Source organism: Sarcophilus harrisii, chromosome 2, assembly GCF_902635505.1.
Source record: "Sarcophilus harrisii chromosome 2, mSarHar1.11, whole genome shotgun sequence".
NCBI lineage: Eukaryota > Metazoa > Chordata > Mammalia > Dasyuromorphia > Dasyuridae > Sarcophilus > Sarcophilus harrisii.
The window spans coordinates 289,402,757-289,421,268 of NC_045427.1; the positions used below are offsets into that span (position 1 = coordinate 289,402,757).

Below are 18,512 nucleotides of genomic sequence, written 5' to 3' on the forward strand. Positions count from 1 at the left end.
CAACAGATGTCTCATTAGCACCTGAGCTATGCCAGCTTCTGAGGAAGGCTGTGAACTGATTAAACACATGTTCCATTTTTATCTATTTATGAGTCATTACTTAAAGGTTTTATCACCAGATTGCCAAACTTAATTATGTGGAGCCATAATTAAATATGAGCATTCTTAGACTTGCTTAAAAAAAAAAAAACTGCTTAAACTTCAATGACATGTTTTGCTGTTTGCTAATTTAAAACTATGTTTAAAACATAGTTGTAAGAGTTCTTTTTTAGGAAGAGGGGGGTCATTTCAAAAAGCTTTTTTTTTTCATTTAAAGTCTTAAAACACTATGCATGGCTTACAGAAGATATGTACATTTATATTAAAATTCTAAAGAAATAGCCATTTAAAAAAGCTTTATGATAAGTTATAGAGTAGGTAAACACAGCTAAAGAATGATGAGTATTATACCTTTAGAATTTAAGATACAAAACTAAACAAGCAGAGTTTAATTTGAAAAGAAACAAGAGTCTAAGATAAGGTCTTAGACAATTTAACCAAAAGATCAGCAAAGTAAAAGTTCGTTCAGATAATTACTTGATATCTCTATTGTCCCAGTACTTTGAAGAGCTGTCTTTTCTGAGAATATTACAGAACCAGAAGCAATCCCTGTCTTTAAGGAGGCTATGTATTAAATGGAAATTTTTGCCCCTGAGTATTTACATCATTTGTTTAGGCTAAAATCATTCCACTAAATAATTGCACATTGATGTGATTTATTTGGTCCTTGAATAACTAAGTTAATGCATATGTGAACTCATAAATTTATTTACATGTATATATATTTACAAATGGCAAAATCCATCCTATTTGTCTTTCTACTTATACAATAAGTGCATAAATATACTATAAATATAGAATGAGAATGACTTTGGGCATATTTTCACGAAGAAGTTATCTTAGTGGTTGTTGTCATAAATGAGAACTTCTCCTTAGCATGGAACAAGGAATAAGAAACAAGCAAAAAAAAAAAAAAAAAACAAATCTGGAAAGAAATGAAAAGAAAAAAAGGAGAGAATGATAGTTATTATATCTTTAGTGAAAAATTGGTGGCCAACTTTGATAAACAAAAAAGATGCAAAAAGGAAGTGAATTCTATTGAAAAGGAATGATAAAGCAAATGGGAAGGTGGAGGAATAGGTCAGAAAATTTCAAGCTCTCCAGATTTTCCCCATAAAGAGAACAAATTTTGGCCTTAAGGCAATCATAGACTGGTGAAAAACAAGTAAGACTTGGGATAGAACAGGGGTCCTCCTGGGACAAACTGAGAAAACCTGAAGAAAGATCCCAAATGGGGCTTTAACCAGTGTAAAGTATAACTTCCTTCAGGCTAGCTCCACAGAAATAGCAAGTGGGGAGCCCTGAGGCTAGTTGGGAGGAGGAAACCTCAGCCCTAACCACAAGAACTTTCACTTCCTGGATATTTTGAGGAGCATGGGTATGAGTCCAAGAATACTGAGAGAACCTCAGTTGATTAGAAATTGGAGACCCAGAAGTGCTGCTGAGACACTGCCCTGAGCTAAAAGGAATCAGCACACCTGGTGGGTGCAGAAGCAGTGGAACAGGGCTGTTGCTGGCTGCCAGCACTTGCAAGAGAATTGAACTTTTGATTTGGTCATAAAGGAGAGCAGAAGTAAAGCTAGAAACTATCCTCCACTGCAGCCAAAGATTAGAGAGGCTTACACTAATAAATCTCATTGAAAAAAAAGGAATAATTAAAGAAGAAGGAACTCAACTATAGAAACCCATAGGAGTAAGGAAGACTGAGGTTCATCTTTAGAGGAGGATAATGAAGTAAAAAAAAAAAAAAAAAAGCCTCTTGTACTCCAAAGAGTAACATTAAATGACTATTTGCCCAAAAAGAATTTATAGAAGAACACAAAAAATACTTCAAAAATCAAATTAGAGAGACTGAGGGAAAACTAAAATAAATCCAAGAAAAACAAGAAGATAATGAAAAAAAGTTAAACGACTAGAAAAGAAAAGAATCTAAAAGAAAAAAAAAACTATTTCTTTGAAAACTAGAATTGGGCAAGGGGAAGCCAGTGAAGCTATAAGAGACCAAGAAAAAAAAAATAAAGAGAGAATAGAAGAGAATATAAACATTTTAAAAGAAAAATAGCAGATCAAGAAGAGGAAGATAAGAATACCTAAAACCTATAATTAAAAAAAGTTCCTTGAGATAATAATACAAGAAATACTCATTAAACTCTCCTGGATTGATAGAACAAGAGGGGAGTATAGAAATAGAAAAAAGATCCACTGATAACAGTCTCAAGAGATCTTTATGGAAAACACACAGGAATATTATTGCCAAATATTGAAACCTCTAGATCAAAGAAAAAACTTTGCAAGGAACAAGCAAACAAAAAAAAAATCAGATATGCTAGCATTACAACTAGAATTGTGCAGGATCTATAAGCAGCCAGAATAGAAGACTGCAGGTCCTAAAATAATATATATTGATGAAAGAACTACATAAAATATCATATTTAACAAATTTAACCATAGTACTGACCAAAAAAGGGACATTCAAAGAACTTGCTGATTTTCAGGACTTCTTAACCAAATCAGAACTTAATAGGAAATTTAACATATAAGAGATATCAAATATTAATTTCAAGGTACTTAACATGATTAAATTGTTTATATTTTTACACAGAAATTTTTACTATATTTATATTTAAGATTGACATCTGTAATTGAGTAAGTCAAAAGAAAACTTTGGACAGAGTCAAGTATCATCTGATTCTAAAAAACACAACTGTCTAGGAAACAGTCAAAAAGAGTAATTATACAAATGAGGTGCAGAGGAGGAAGAATTGTACAGAGTCATAAGAGGAGGGAGGAGGTAGTTGGGTAGTTCTGCAAATCTATCATTGGGAATATATAGATAGATAGATAGATATACATATCTCTATATACATCTATCTATCTATCTATTATAAAATACTACAACAAAGAACAGGAATAGAATTTATTAGGAAAAAAAAGTAGGGTTGTTAAATCATTGATCTTAGACAAAGTCAAACTTAAAGATTCAATCAAGAAAGAAATATACATTATATGTCACCCATACTAACATTAAGCATGGACATATTTTTATACACATATATAGATGTGTATAAAGTATATATCCATGCTGAAATGTAGCCTGTTTGGGGGATGGTGGATGAGGGAGGAAAAAAGTGAAAAATGTGCAGCAGAAGACAAAGGAATAGCCTACAAGGAAGCAAAGAAAAGATGGACAATCATAAATATAACCTCATATTATAATGTATGCTTCCTTGAAACATAATTTTTTGTTATATATTTTGAATCTGCCCTGATGTTCTACTGGGTACATGAATTTTTTTTTTGTTTGTTTTCATCTTCCTTCCTTTCTTCTTTTCTTCCTTCCTTCCTTTCTTCCTTCCTTCCTTCCTTCCTTCCTTCCTTCCTTCCTTCCTTCCTTCCTTCCTTCTATTTTGTTTTTGTCTTACTTTGTATTTAATTTAATTAAAAAAAGAAAAATTGTTTTACACTGATTAAAATTAAAGAGATTAGTATGAACAAAAATAGGAAATATTTAAGTGGAGATATAAAAATGTAATAATAAAATTATATCACAAGGTACAAGGTGTTGCTTTGATAATATAGAGAAAAGAACCCTGGAATTGGAATTAGGAAGGCTCAGGGTTTTTTTTTTTAAGATTTTTCTTAATTTAAAATTTGTAAGTTACACATGCAATATGTTTACATATTTCCACATAAATCATGTTGGGAGAGAAAAATCAGAACAAAAGGGAAAAAAAACATGGGAAAGCAAAAAAAAAAAAAAAAAAAAAAAAAAAACAACCCAGAAGTGAAAAAAAAAAAGTGAAAACAGAATATTTTGATCCTCATTTCATTTCCATTATTCTCTCTCTGAATGCAGATGGCATTTTCCATTCAAAGTTTATTGGATTTCCTTGGATCACTGAACCACTGAAAAGAACCAAGTCTTTCATAGCTGATTATTATTTTTTTTTTATTTAATAGCCTTTTATTTACAGGATATATGCATGGGTAACTTTACAGCATTAACAATTGCCAAACCTCTTGTTCCAATTTTTCACCTCTTACCCCCCCACCCCCTCCCCTAGATGGCAGGATGACCAGTAGATGTTAAATATATTAAAATATAAATTAGATACACAATAAGTATACATGACCAAAACGTTATTTTGCTGTACAAAAAGAATCAGACTCTGAAATATTGTACAATTAGCTTGTGAAGGAAATCAAAAATGCAGGTGGGCAAAAATATAGGGATTAGGAATTCAATGTAATGGTTTTTAGTCATCTCCCAGAGTTCTTTTTCTGGGCATAGCTGGTTCAGTTCATTACTGTTCCATTGGAAATGATTTGGTTGATCTCGTTGCTGAGGATGGCCAGGTCCATCAGAACTGGTCATCATATAGTATTGTTGTTGAAGTATATAATGATCTCCTGGTCCTGCTCATTTCACTCAGCATCAGTTCGTGTAAGTCACTCCAGGCCTTTCTGAAATCATCCTGTTGGTCATTTCTTACAGAACAGGAATATTCCATAATATTCATATACCACAATTGATTCAGCCATTCTCCAATTGATGGACATCTATTCAGTTTCCAGTTTTTAGCCACTACAAAAAGGGCTGCCACAAACATTCGTGCACATAAAGGTCCCTTTCCCTTCTTTATGATCTCTTTGGGATATAATCCCAGTAGTAACACTGCTGGATCAAAGGGTATGCACAGTTTGATAACTTTTTGAGCATAGTTCCAAACTACTCTCCAAAATGGTTGGATTCGTTCACAACTCCACCAACAATGCATCAATGTCCCAGTTTTCCCACATCCCCTCCAACAATCATCATTATTTTTTCCCGTCATCTTAGCCAATCTGACAGGTGTGTGGTGGTATGTTAGAGTTGTCTTAATTTGCATTTCTCTGATTAATAATGACTTGGAGCATCTTTTCATATGACTAGAAATAGTTTCAATTTCTTCATCTGAGAATTGTCTGTTCATATCCTTTGACCATTTTTCAATTGGAGAATGGCTTGATTTTTTATAAATTAGAGTTAATTCTCTATATATTTTGGAAATGAGGCCTTTATCAGAACCTTTCACTAAAAATATTTTCCCAGTTTATTGGTTCCCTTCTAATCTTGTCTGCATGTTAGTTTTGTTTGTACAAAAACTTTTCAGTTTGGTATAATCGAAATTTTCTATTTTGTGATCAGTAATGATCTCTAGTTCTGCTTTGGTCATAAAGACCTTCCCCTTCCACAGGTCTGAGAGGTAAACTATCCTATGTTCCTCTAATTTATTAATAATTTCATTCTTTATGCCTAGGTCATGAACCCATTTTGACCTTATCTTGGTGTACGGCGTTAAGTATGGATCAATGCCTAGTTTCTGCCATATTAGTTTCCAATTTTCCCAGCAATTTTTATCAAACAGTAAGTTCTTATCCCAAAAGCTGGGATCTTTGGGTTTGTCAAAGACTAGGTTGCTATATTTGTTGACTGTTTTATCCCTTGAACCTAATCTATTCCACTGATCAACTAATCTATTCCTTAGCCAATACCAAATAGTTTTGGTAACTGCTGCTCTATAATATAATTTTAGATCTGGTACAGCTAAGCCACCATCATTTGATTTTTTTTTCATTAATTCCCTTGAAATTCTTGACCTTTTGTTTTTCCATATGAACTTTGTTGTTATTTTTTCTAGGTCATTAAAATAGTTTTTTGGGAGTCTGATTGGTATAGCGCTAAATAAATAGATTAGTTTAGGTAATATTGTCATCTTTATTATATTTGCTCGCCCTATCCAAGAGCATTTAATATTTTTCCAATTGGTTAGATCAGACTTAATTTGTGTGAAAAGTGGTCTGTAATTTTGCTCATAAAGTTTCTGATTTTCCCTTGGCAGATAGATTCCTAAATATTTTATATTATCAGTAGTTACTTTAAATGGAATTTCTCTTTGTAACTCTGACTGTTGGATTTTGTTAGTGATATATAAGAATGCTGATGACTTATGTGGGTTTATTTTATAACCAGCAACTTTGCTAAAGTTGTGGATTATTTCTAATAACTTTTTAGCAGAATCTCTGGGGTTCTCTAAGTATACCATCATGTCATCGGCAAAGAGTGATAATTTGGCTTCCTCATTGCCTATTCTTATTCCTTTAATCTCTTTCTCAGCTCTTATTGCTATAGCTAGCGTTTCTAATACAATATTAAATAGTAACGGTGATAGTGGGCAACCTTGTTTCACTCCAGATCTTATTGGGAATGGTTGCAGTTTGTCTCCATTACATATGATGCTTACTGATGGTTTTAAATAGATGCTGCTGATTATTTTAAGGAAAAGTCCATTTATTCCTATACTCTCAAGTGTTTTTAATAGGAATGGATGTTGGATTTTATCAAATGCTTTTTCTGCATCTATTGAGATGATCATATGGTTTTTGTTAATTTGGTTATTAACATGGCCAATTATATTGATAGTTTTCCTAATATTGAACCAGCCCTGCATTCCTGGTATAAATCCTACTTGATCATAGTGTATTATCTTGGAGATGATTTTCTGTAGTCTTTTTGCTAATATCTTATTTAAGATTTTAGCATCAATATTCATTAGGGAGATTGGTCTATAATTTTCTTTCTCTGTTTTCAGCCTACCTGGTTTAGGTATCAGTACCATGTCTGTGTCATAGAAGGAATTTGGTAGGACTCCTTCATTCCCTATTTTATCAAATAATTTATATAGCATTGGGGCCAATTGTTCTTTAAATGTTTGGTAAAATTCACATGTAAATCCATCTGGTCCTGGGGATTTTTTCTTAGGGAGTTGTTTAATTGCCTGTTCTATTTCTTTTTCTGAAATGGGACTATTCAAGCAATTTACTTCCTCCTCTGTTAGTCTGGGAAGTCTATATTTTTGGAGGTAGTCATCCATTTCACTTAGGTTATCAAATTTATTGGCATAAAGTTGAGCAAAATAACTCCTTATTATTTCTCTAATTTCCTCTTCATTGGTGGAAAGTTCTCCCTTTTCATTTTTAAGACTACTAATTTCATTTTCCTCCCTCCTTTTTCTAATCAGATTTACCAAAGGCTTATCTATTTTATTGGCTTTTTCATAGAACCAACTCTTAGTTTTATTAATTAGTTCAATAGTTTTTTTACTTTCAATATTTTTAATTTCTCCTTTTAATTTTAGAATTTCCAATTTAGTATTTGATTGGGGGTTTTTAATTTGGTCTTTTTTTAGTTTTTTTAGTTGCAAGCCCAATTCATTAATCTTTTCTTTCTCTGTTTTATTCAAGTAAGCCTCTAAGGATATAAAATTCCCTCTTATTACCGCTTTGGCTGCATCCCACAAATTTTGGTATGATGTCTCATCATTGTCATTATCTTGAGTGAAATTATTAATTGTATCTATAATTTGCTGCTTCACCCAATCATTCTTTAAGATGAGATTGTTTAGTTTCAATTACTTTTTGTCATTTCCCTAACTTTTTGTTGAATGTAGTTTTTTGCATCATGATCTGAAAAGAAAGCATTTACTATTTCTGCTTTCTTGCATTTAATTTGAGGTCTTTTGTCCTAATATATGGTCAATTTTGAATAGGTTCCATGAACTGCTGAAGAAAGTATATTCCTTTCATCTCCATTCAATTTTCTCAAAGATCCAACATACCTAATTTTTCTAATATTCTATTTATTCTTTAATTTCTTTCTTATTTGTTTTGTGGTTTTGATTTGTCTAATTCTGAGGTGCAAGGTTGAGATCTCCCACTATTACAGTTTTGTTGTCATTCTTCTTGCAACCTCTTAACTTCTCCTTTAGGAAGTTGATCATACCACTTGCATATATGTTTAATATTGAAATTGCTTCGTTGTTTATGCTACCCTTTAGTAGGATGTAGTTTCCTTCCTTATCTCTTTTAATTAGAACAATTTTTATTTTTGCTTGATCTGAGATAAGGATGGCTACCCCTGCTTTTTTGACTTCACCTGAAGCATAATAGATTTTGCTCCAGCCTTTTACCTTTACTCTATATGTATCCCCCTGCTTTAAATGTGTTTCTTGTAAACAACATATTGTAGGGTCCTGACTTTGATCCAGTCTGCTATCTGCCTCCTCTTTATGGGGGAGTTCATCCCATTCACATTTACAGTTAGAATTATTAAATCTGTTTCCTACCATCCTAATAACCCAGATTGTGCTTTACTTATTCTTGCCTCCCCAACCCTCTTTCCCTTTTAAAATTATGTACCCTTTTGTATCACAATGCTTACCCTCTTTATAATCTCTCCTCCCTTTGAGTCTTTTCCCTTCCTTCCCTTATTACTCTTTCTTTTCCTTTTCCTCTCCCGTTTTTTAATGAGGCGAGAGAGAATTTTCTCTAAAATAAATGTCAATTATTTTTTATTTGAGTAACTCTGATGGAGTAAGATTCACACATGTTCTCCCTCTCTAAATTCCCTCAGATAGATAAGTTTCCTTTGCCTCTTTGTGGATGTGGTTTCCTCTTTTATCCCTCCTTCCCATCTTATTCTGCCATCATCCCTTTTCCATATCTCTTTTTTATGTTATATCAGTACAATCAAATTATACATGTATTCTTTTGTATATCACAACAGAAATACAATTCTCAAGAGTTATTTTTACCTTTTCTGCATCTCTTGGTTCTATGCTTGAGATCAAATTTTTGTTTAGTTCTGGTTTTCTTCAGAAACAAATGGAATTCATTTGTTTCATTAAATAGTCCATCTTCTTCCCTGGAAGAAAATGCTCAGCTTAGCTGGGTAGTTTATTCTTGGCTGCATCCCAAGTTCTTGTGCCTTTCAGAATATCATATTTCCAGCCTTCTTTCCTTTAATGTAGGGCAGCAGATCTTGGGTGATCCTTATTGTCACTCAGTATTTAAATGGTTTTTTTTGGCTTGTTTGTAAATTTTTTTCCTTAATCTGATAGTTCTGAATTTGGCCAACTATTCCTTGGGGTTTTTATTTTAGGGTTTCTTTCAGAAGGTGTTCGATGAATTCTTTCAATACCTATTTTACCTTCTGATTCTATTACATCTGGGCAGTTCTCTTTGATGATTTCTTGTAAAATAGTATCTAGGCTCTTTTTTTCATCATAGTTTTCAGAAAGTCCAATAAGTCCAATAATCCAATAAAGGCCAAATCCTACTTTCTAGTGAATTCTTTATTTTTTCCAATTCACAATTCTTACTTTCCTGAGATTTTTTTTACTTTTTCCAATTCACAAATTTTGTTTCCCTGCATTTCCTGGGAATTTTTTATCTTTTCCAATTCGTATTTCAGGAAGTTGTTGCTCTCTTGTAAGGCTGGCTTCTCTTTCCTTTCCCCATTTATCTTCTAACTCTCTTTTGAGACTTTTAATGGTCTCTTCTATGAGAGCATCATGTAAAGGAGGACAGTCTGATGCATTGTTGCTATTTGAGGTCTCTTCAGGTTTGCTGACCTGCTCTTTTTCTGCATAGAAGCTGTCCATAGTTCTTTTCATCTTTTTATTCTTGTTTTAAAGCCTTTAGGGTATGTCTCCTAGGCAAGGGGGTTACCAGCTTCCTCTGCAGAGCAGGGAGAGATGTAACCCGATTTCCAGCTCCGAGGTATGGGAGTGTTCTGAGTGAGAGTTTTCCCTTCCCCCAACAGGAGGTGGATTCAGCACTGGCCAAGCTATCGAAATGCCCAGTTGGGCTGTGTGGGTTAGCGATTGCCCTTGGCTAGAGACTAAGGGGTGAAAGTGTCACTGCCCCAGGCCGGAGCCTCTTGTGGGACTGTGAGTATTAGCAGCTGACCGCATACCACCCTGAACTCTGCCCCAGTGTCTCTGCCCAATGCAAATCGGCCCTGGAAAAGCTCTATGGCCCCAAACCAAGCCCCCACTGTGCAGATTGGAGGCTAACCCGGGCTGTGTCCTCCTGCTGTGCAGGATCACAACTGCTCCAAGGAAAAGCCCCGTTCTGCGGGTTGGGGCTGCGAGTTTGTGCTGAGATCTGTGCTTTCACTTTCGGTTTGAGGCTCTCCTCAGAACCTAATTTCTCTCCCTGTCTGTACTGATCTCCCCCCTGGTCCCGGAACCAACCTTTTTTTGGGGAGACTGCAGATTTTCTTAGGCCGGTGAGTTGTTCTACTTCTTGTCTTTACGAATTGTAGCAGTCAAGACTATTTTTGAGGCTCAATATAATATTGATAAAGAGGGTAAGAGAAGAGCTTAGAAAGTCGTGTGTCTTCTCTGCCATCTTGGCTCCGCCCCCCTGAACAATCTTACTGTTGCTCTGTATACTGTATTCCTGGTTCTGTTTATTTGGCTCATCATCAGTTCGAGTAAATCTTTCCAGGCCTTGCTAAAATCAACTTCTTCATTATTTTTTTTAATACAACAATAATATGCCATTACTTTCATCTACCACAATTTTTCATCCATTCTCCAATTGATAGATATCAATTAATTTCCAATTCTTTGCTACTACAAAAAAAGAGCTGCTACAAACATTTTTGCACATGTGGGTCCTTTCCCCTCCTTTATGATTTCCTTGGGATATAAACCCAGTACTGGTACTTCTGGATCAAAGGGTATACACAGTTTTACAGCCCTTTAGACACAGTTTCCTATTACTCTCTAGAATTGATGGATTGTTTCACAACTCCACCAAGAATATATTAGTGTCCCAGTTTTCCCCACATCTCTTCCAACACTCATTATCTAGTCCTGTCATTTTTGATAATCTATGATCATTTTTTGTAGAACAATAATATTCCATAACATTCATATACCATAACTTATTCAGACATCCCCCAATTGATGGGCATCCAATCAGTTTCCAGATTCTTGCCACTACAATAAAGGCTGCTTCAAACATTTTTGCACATGTGAGTCCTTTTCCCATTTTTATGTTCTCCTTGGGATATAGGCCAGTAGAAACACTGCTGGATTGAGAGGTATACACAATTTTATAGCCCTTTGGACATAGTGGCAAATTGATCTCTAGAGTGGTTGGATCATTTCACAATTTTATCAACAATTCATTAATGTCCCAGTTTTGCCACATTCCCTTCAGCATTTAACATTATCTTTTCCTGTCATCTCAGCCAATCTGATATCTTAGAGATGTTTTCATTTGCATTTCTCCAATCAAAGTGATTTCAGAACTTTTTTTAAAAATAGGGCTATAGATAATTTTGATTGTTTCATATGAAAAATTGTGTGTTCATTTCATTTAACCACTTATCATTTGTGGAATGACTTCTTATAAATTTGTTCTAGTTCTTTATATATTTTAGAAATAAGGCCTTTATCAGAAACACTGGCTGTGAAATTCCCCCCCCCCCCCACACACACACACATATTTTCTGCTTCATTTCTAATCTTGCCTACATTGATTTTATTTGTATAAAATGTTTTAATTTAATATAATGAAAATTATCCATTTTGCATTTCACGATGTTTTCCATTTCTTGTTGATTCTTGTTGATAAATTCTTACCTTCTCCAAAGATCCTTTGCTCTCCTAAGTTACATGTAGTATCACTATTTACACTTAAGTCATGTACCCATTTGATCTTATTTTGATAAGGGATATGGAATATGTCTATACTGACATTTGGACATTCTAATGTTCCCAGCAATTTTTGTAGTGACTTTTTATCCCATATGCTGGAGTCATTTGGTTTATCAAACAATAGGTTACTATAGTCATTGATTATTGTGTCTACCTAACCTATTCCAGTGATTCACTACTCTATGTCTTAGCCAGTACCAAATTGTTTTGATTGTTGCTTAAAAATACACTTTAAATCTAGTACTGCTAGGCCACCTTCCTTTACATTTTCCCCCATTAAATTAATTCCCTTGATATTCTGGTCCTTTTTTTCCAGTTGAATTTTGTTATTTTTTTCATCTCTTTCTCTCTCTCTCTCTCTCTCTCTTTCTCTCTCTCTCTTTCCCCCTCTTCCTCTGTATATACATGTACATAAATATGTTTATATACATACATATATATATATATATATATATATATATATATATAATATATGCATACACACACATATTTACAGTTTGATTGGTATGACCTGAATAAGCCATTAGTTAGAATTGTCATTTTTATTATATTAGTTTAACCTACCCATAAGCCATTAATATTTTTCCTAATGTTTAGATCTGACTTTATTTCTGTAGAAAGTGTTTTATAGTTGTGTTTATATGGTTTTGGGTATGTTTTGACAGATAGACTTCCAAATATTTTATGTTGTCTGTAGTTATTTTAAATGGAATTTCTCTTTCTGTCTCTTATTACTGGACTCTGTGGGTAATATAAAGAAAAATCAATGATTTATGTGGGTTTATTTTCTATCCTGAAACTTTGCTAAAGTTATTAATTATTTCAAGTACCTTTTTTATTTCATTCTCTATGACTAGCTAACCATACCATTTTATCATCTGTAAAGAGTGATAGATTTATTTCCTCATTGCCTACTCAAATTCCTTCAATTTCTTTTCTTTTCTTGTTGCTAAACCTAGCATTTCTGCTACAGTACTGAATAATAAAGAAGCCTTGTTTCACCCCTGATCTTACTTTTAAGGTTTCTAGCTTATCTCCATTACTGATAATGCTTTCTAGTGGTTTTAGAAAGATGCTATTTATTATTTTAAGGAAAATTCCATTCATTTCTATGTTCTCTCTTTTTTAAAAGGAATCATTGCTGCATTTTGTCAAAACCTTTTTCTGCATCCATTGAGATAAATGAGATAATGATTTTTATAACTTTTGTTATTGGTGTGGTCAATTATCCTAATAATTTTTCTATTATTGAATCAGTGCAGCATTCCTGGTACAAATTGAACCTAGGTATAGTATATCATCCTTGGCATCAATTACTATAATATCTTTGTTAATACTTAATTTAAAACTTTTGCATCAATATTCATTAAGAAATTTGTTTCACAATTTTCTTCATTTTCTCATTTATGTATCGACCCCATATTTCTTTCAGAGGGAATTATACAGAAGTCCTTTGCCTATATATATAGTTTATTTAATATTGGAGTAATTTTTCTTTAATTGTTTGGTAGATATGTAAATACATAAAACTAAATATTTTTTCCTTAGGGAATTCATTCATACTTGTTCAATTTCTTTTTCTGAAAGTGGTTGTTTCCATATTTTATTTCATCCTTTGTTATTTTGGGTACTTTATGTCTTTGTAAATATGTATCCATTTCAATTAGACTGTCAGACTAAGCTTGGGCAAATACATGTGGGCAAAATAACTGAATTAGTGCTTTAATTTCCTCTTCATTGAAGGTGAATTCACCCTTTTGTTTTTTGATATTGATAATTTGTTTTTCTTCTTTTGTAAAAATCAAATTAATAAACATTTTTCTATGTTTTTGTTATTTTTTATCAGACCAGCTTTTAATTTTATTAGTTCAATAGTTTTCTTACTTTCTATATTATGAAACTTTCCTTTGATTTTTATAATTTCCAATTTGTTATTTAATTAGGGACTTCTAATTTGTTTTTCTCCTAGCTTTTTTACTCGCATGTCCAATTCATTGATCTCCTCTTTTCTATTTTATCTATGCAAGTATATAGAAATATAATATTTTTAAAGAACTATTTTCTTTGCATCCCATAAATTTTGATACATTCTTTCAATAATGCTATTCTCTTTGGTGAAATTATTGATTTTTTTATAATCTGCTATTTGACCACTTATTCATAAGATTGGATTATTTACTTTCCTATTAATTTTAGCCTATCTTTCCATGATCCTTTGTCACATGTAATTTGTATTGCATCATGATCTGAATAGGATATAGTTACTATTTCTGCCTTTTTGTATTTAATTGTAAGGTTTTTATGCTCTGATATTTGATCAGTTAAGTATGATTTCTTTCTTTCACCATTCAATTTTCTTTAAAGATCTATTTATCTAACTTTTCTAGAATTCTATTCATATCTTTAACATTTTCTTGTTTATTTTATGATTAGATTGATTTGCTTCTGAGAGAGGAAGGTTAAGTAAGGTCCCCACCCCCTAATAGCAGTGCTGTTTTGCTATTACTTCTTCTAATGAAATTAACTTTTCCAAGAATTTGTATGCTATATCACTTAGTGATATATGTTTTGTATTCATATTACTTCACCGTCTGTGATTTCTTTCAGCAAAATGCAGTATTTTCCCTTATCTCTTTTAATTTTATCTATTTTTGCTTTTTTTTTTTTTTTTTTTTTTTTGTTTTCAGATCAGGATCACTACTTTTTTTTTCTTTTTTTTTTTTTTAACTTCAGTTGAACCATAATATTTTCTACTCTATCCTTTCACCTTTATTCTAAGTGTATCTTTTGTTTCAAATATCTATTTCAAATCCTATATATTTCAGGATTCTGATTTTTAATCTACTATGTTATCTACTTCTCTTTATATGGGAGAGTTCATCTCATTCACATGTACAGTTATAATTACTGTGTATTTCCCTCCATCCTATTTCCCCTTTTTATACTTTTCTCTATCCTTTCACCTTTTCACTCCTCAACAGCATTTTGCTTTTGACCACCACCTCCCATGATGTATCCACCTTTCTATTAGTACCCCCTTTCTTTCCATTTTTTTAATTTTTTAATTTATTAATTTTAAAATTCTGCCTTCTCTTTTGCCTTTCTATCAATCCCCTTTCCTCTGTTTTCCCCTTCCCCTCCTACTTCCCTATAAGTAGGATAAATTTCTACACCCATCTAAATGCCTTTGGTATTTCCTCTTTTTGTCAAATCCAATGAAAGTAAAATTCAAATAATTATAGTCATCTTCCTTTTTCCTCTTCATGTGATCTGATTTACATCATTCTGCTCCTCTTTCATCTTCTCTCAGGATAATCCTTTTTCCCCCTTTATTTTAAACTCATCATTTTAAAGTCAACTTATATCTGTACCCTCTGAATATGTATATTCCTTCCAACTGCCCTAATAGAAATACAGCTCTCAAAAGTTACACAGATAATCTTCTTCTGTAGGGATGTAAAAAGTTTAATTTTATTGAATAGCATGTATTTTTATGTTTTTTTTCCCTCTTAGATTTTTTTTTTTAACTTGAGTCTTGTATTTGAAGATCAAATTTTCTGTTCAGTTATGGTCTTTTCATCAGGAAAGTTTAAAAATCCCCTGTTTTATTTAATATCTATCTTTTCCCCAGAAAGATTACACTCAATTGTTCTGGGTATTTTATTCCTGGTTGTATTTCAAGCACTTTGCCTTCTGGAATATCATATTCCATGCCCTTAGATCCTATAATATAAGAGTTAAATCCTGTGTGATTCTGTCTATGACTACTTGGTTTTTGAATTGTTTCTCTCTGATTGCCTATATTATTTCTCCTGGATCTTATAATTCTGAAATTTGGCTATAATATTCCTTGGAGTTTTAATTTTCATGTCTCTTAAAGGGCATGATCAATGGATTCTTTAAATGACTATTTAAGCCTCTGATTCTAAGATATTAGGGCAACAGTTTTCCTTGATAATTCTTGAAAGATTCTGTCCAGATTATTTATCATGGCTTTTGGATAGTTAAATGATTTTTAAATCTCTCTTGGATCTAGTCAGTAATTTTCCCAAAAGAAATCTCATATTTTTTGATATTTTTTCTTTCTTTTGATTTTATTTGACTGATTCTGATGTCTCATAAAGTCATCAACTTCTATTTGCCAATTCTAACTCTTAAAGAACTATTTTCATCAGTAAGCTTCTCTACATTCTTTTCCATTTGAACAATTCTGCTTTTTAAGGAGTTAATTTCTTTGATTTTTTTCCCCATTTGGCCAATTCTATTTTAGTTGTTTTCTTTCATTTATTCTTATTCTTTCTTTTCCAAAGCTCTTTACTCTTTTTTTCAGAATTCACCTAATTAACTCTCATTTCATTTTCTAATTTTCTTTTTCCTCTTTTACTTAATTTTATAAATCCTTTTTGAACATTTTCTAAGAAGACATTTTGAGCATGAGACAAATTAACATTCTCCTTTGAGGTTTCACATGTAGGTATTTGGCTGTTGCTGTTTTCTTCTAAGTTTGTGTTTTGTTCCTTCCCATCACCACAGGAATTTTCTATGGTGAGAGCTCTTTTCTTTCTCTCCTTCATTTTTAGCTTATTTCATAACATCTATACTTGAGATCTCCTAGGACACAGAGGACACTGTTCAGAGCTTCTTAAGCTGGAAAACCAGAATCTGGTCACTGGCTTTCTGCACTGGAGCCTGACATGCTGGCAGCTTTTCCCCTGAAATGGGGTGGCCCAATCTAACCTCTCCTGTTGGTCTGTGGTTCTGAGACTAGCAATTTGCTTTTTTGGCTGGATCTTGAGGCCTTTCAGCTGGCTTGCTCTGCAATTTTCCTGCTAAGCCAAGACTGAAGGGTCTTGGTTGCTTATCTGTATTGTGGCTAAATGTCTCATGCTGGTTTGTCCATACCATGCCTCCTTTGGTCTGAGTTTGCTTTTATCCAAGTGAAACAGACCTTTTCTGAAATCCTTTTGTTATCTTAAACTGAAAAACTGTTTTACTTCATCTTTTTTTTTTTTTTTTTTTTTTTTTTTTTTTTTTTTTTTTTTTTTGTGGATTCTGCCTCTCTAGAATCTGCTTAGAGACTTAATTTAGTGTTGTTTCTGAGGAAAACTGGGAAGAGCTCAAGAAACTTCCTGGCTTTTCTTTGAAATTTCAGCTGGACTTTAGAGGAAGTTAGATTAGTTATGAGGTGCATATGAAAAGCGAGAGAATTCCAAACATGGGGAAAAACAAGTGAAAATTCCCAAATGTGAAGATAGAGATGGAGGGTCCTATCAAAGTAAAAAGGAAATATCAGTGGATCATAGCACATGAAGGTACATAAGGAGTAAGAACATAGAAAGGTAGGAAAGGGCCAGGTTATAGAGAACTTTGCAAATCAAAAATATATTTTTGAGGAAATCATTTTTCAAACTATACATGTGATATGGTATTATTAGTCATAAAGAAAGCATTTCAGTTTTTATCCTCAATAAATTTTGAAGTTGCTAGAAATAATAGTCTAAGATTTTATTGAACTATATATCCTTCTATTTGAAATGATTACCAGTGGAATGTAAATTCTGAGATATAGGACTGATTAACTTTTCACTTCATATCTCCACTATGTAGCAAACTAACAGATATTGGTTTAAATTTATATTTCTTATAAACCTCTTATGTTTGGCTCCAAATAAATATTGATTTAAAAAATAATTGGTAGCAGTATCTAAACACTTAGCATATATTGTGATATTTTGGTGAAAGTTTTTAACTTACCAGTCTGTGTTTAATTAATTGATCCAATTGAACATGCTATGCAAAAATTGCTATTCCTTGACATTTTTATTTATGTTTTTCAGATATCTTCTACATAAGATCTACCAAATGATATTGATATTCTGAGTCATTTAATAATTTTTTAATACCCTGTGACATTATCTCTCTACTTCCTGTTCTACTCAGTCATACACTTGGAAATATTATTTACATTACATACCCTGAATATATTCTTAATAAATATGTTGCAACTAATCTTAAAATCTAATGTCTATCTTTTTCTTGCTTTTTAAGGTTAAAAATCAATTTGATCATTCTTAGATCATAGTATTTTTAAGCATGTTTAGAAGATAGCATAAGGACAATGTGTATTATGTAGCCTTGAAGCCAGGAAGACCTAGATCCAAATCCTTCCTTTAACATATACTGGCTGAGTAACCCTGGACAAAAATTAAAATCACAGTATTTTAAACAACTCTCCAATTTTAAGTTGAAGGGAAGACAATTGATATATGGAATTTGCTCACCTGATAATACTAAATACCAATGAAATCACAGATTTAGATCCTATATCATTAGGAAATCATTAATGCTAGGAAAATAACTCCATAGACTAGTAGACAATGTGGTCATTGAAAGTATTGCTCTACTTAAAAAGGGTACATATGGAGTACTTACAAATGGAAAAAAAACCAGATATTTTTTGGTGGGAAGTCCCAGGAGGGCTTCATGAAGAAAGTAACACTGCAGCTATGCTTTGAAAGGTAGAAAGAATTTCAAGAAGTGAAATATGAGTCTGGGAAATGAATTAGACAAATATTCTAAACAGTATTAGAGTAGACTGAAAGGCCACAGATAAAAAATCCAAGTTCAGAGAATATTTAATATGCTAATTTGATAAGGATTCTAAGAATCATGGGGAGAGACTGTATAAAAAGGATGTGTATTTTGGGGGTGGGTTGGGAATAAAAAGAGAGCGAGTTGGCCTGCTTGTTTGTGCTACAGAATATATAACAAAAAGGAATGTGGGATCAATCTGGAAAGATAAATTCAAAGGTTATAGTAAAATGCAGACATAAGGATGTACTTAATCCTGGAAGAAATCCT

At 32.6% G+C, this 18,512-nt stretch overlaps 1 long non-coding RNA gene across 1 annotated transcript in view; it reads left to right on the plus strand.

Moving 5' to 3' along the window:
• Positions 1 to 18,253, plus strand: part of LOC116421569 — a 154,121-nt gene extending 135,868 nt beyond the window's left edge. The window contains exon 2 of the long non-coding RNA XR_004231978.1: positions 17,489 to 18,253. This is a non-coding gene — a long non-coding RNA (uncharacterized LOC116421569). The remainder of the gene's footprint in view (positions 1 to 17,488) is intronic.
• The last annotated feature ends 259 nt before the right edge of the window (positions 18,254 to 18,512 follow it).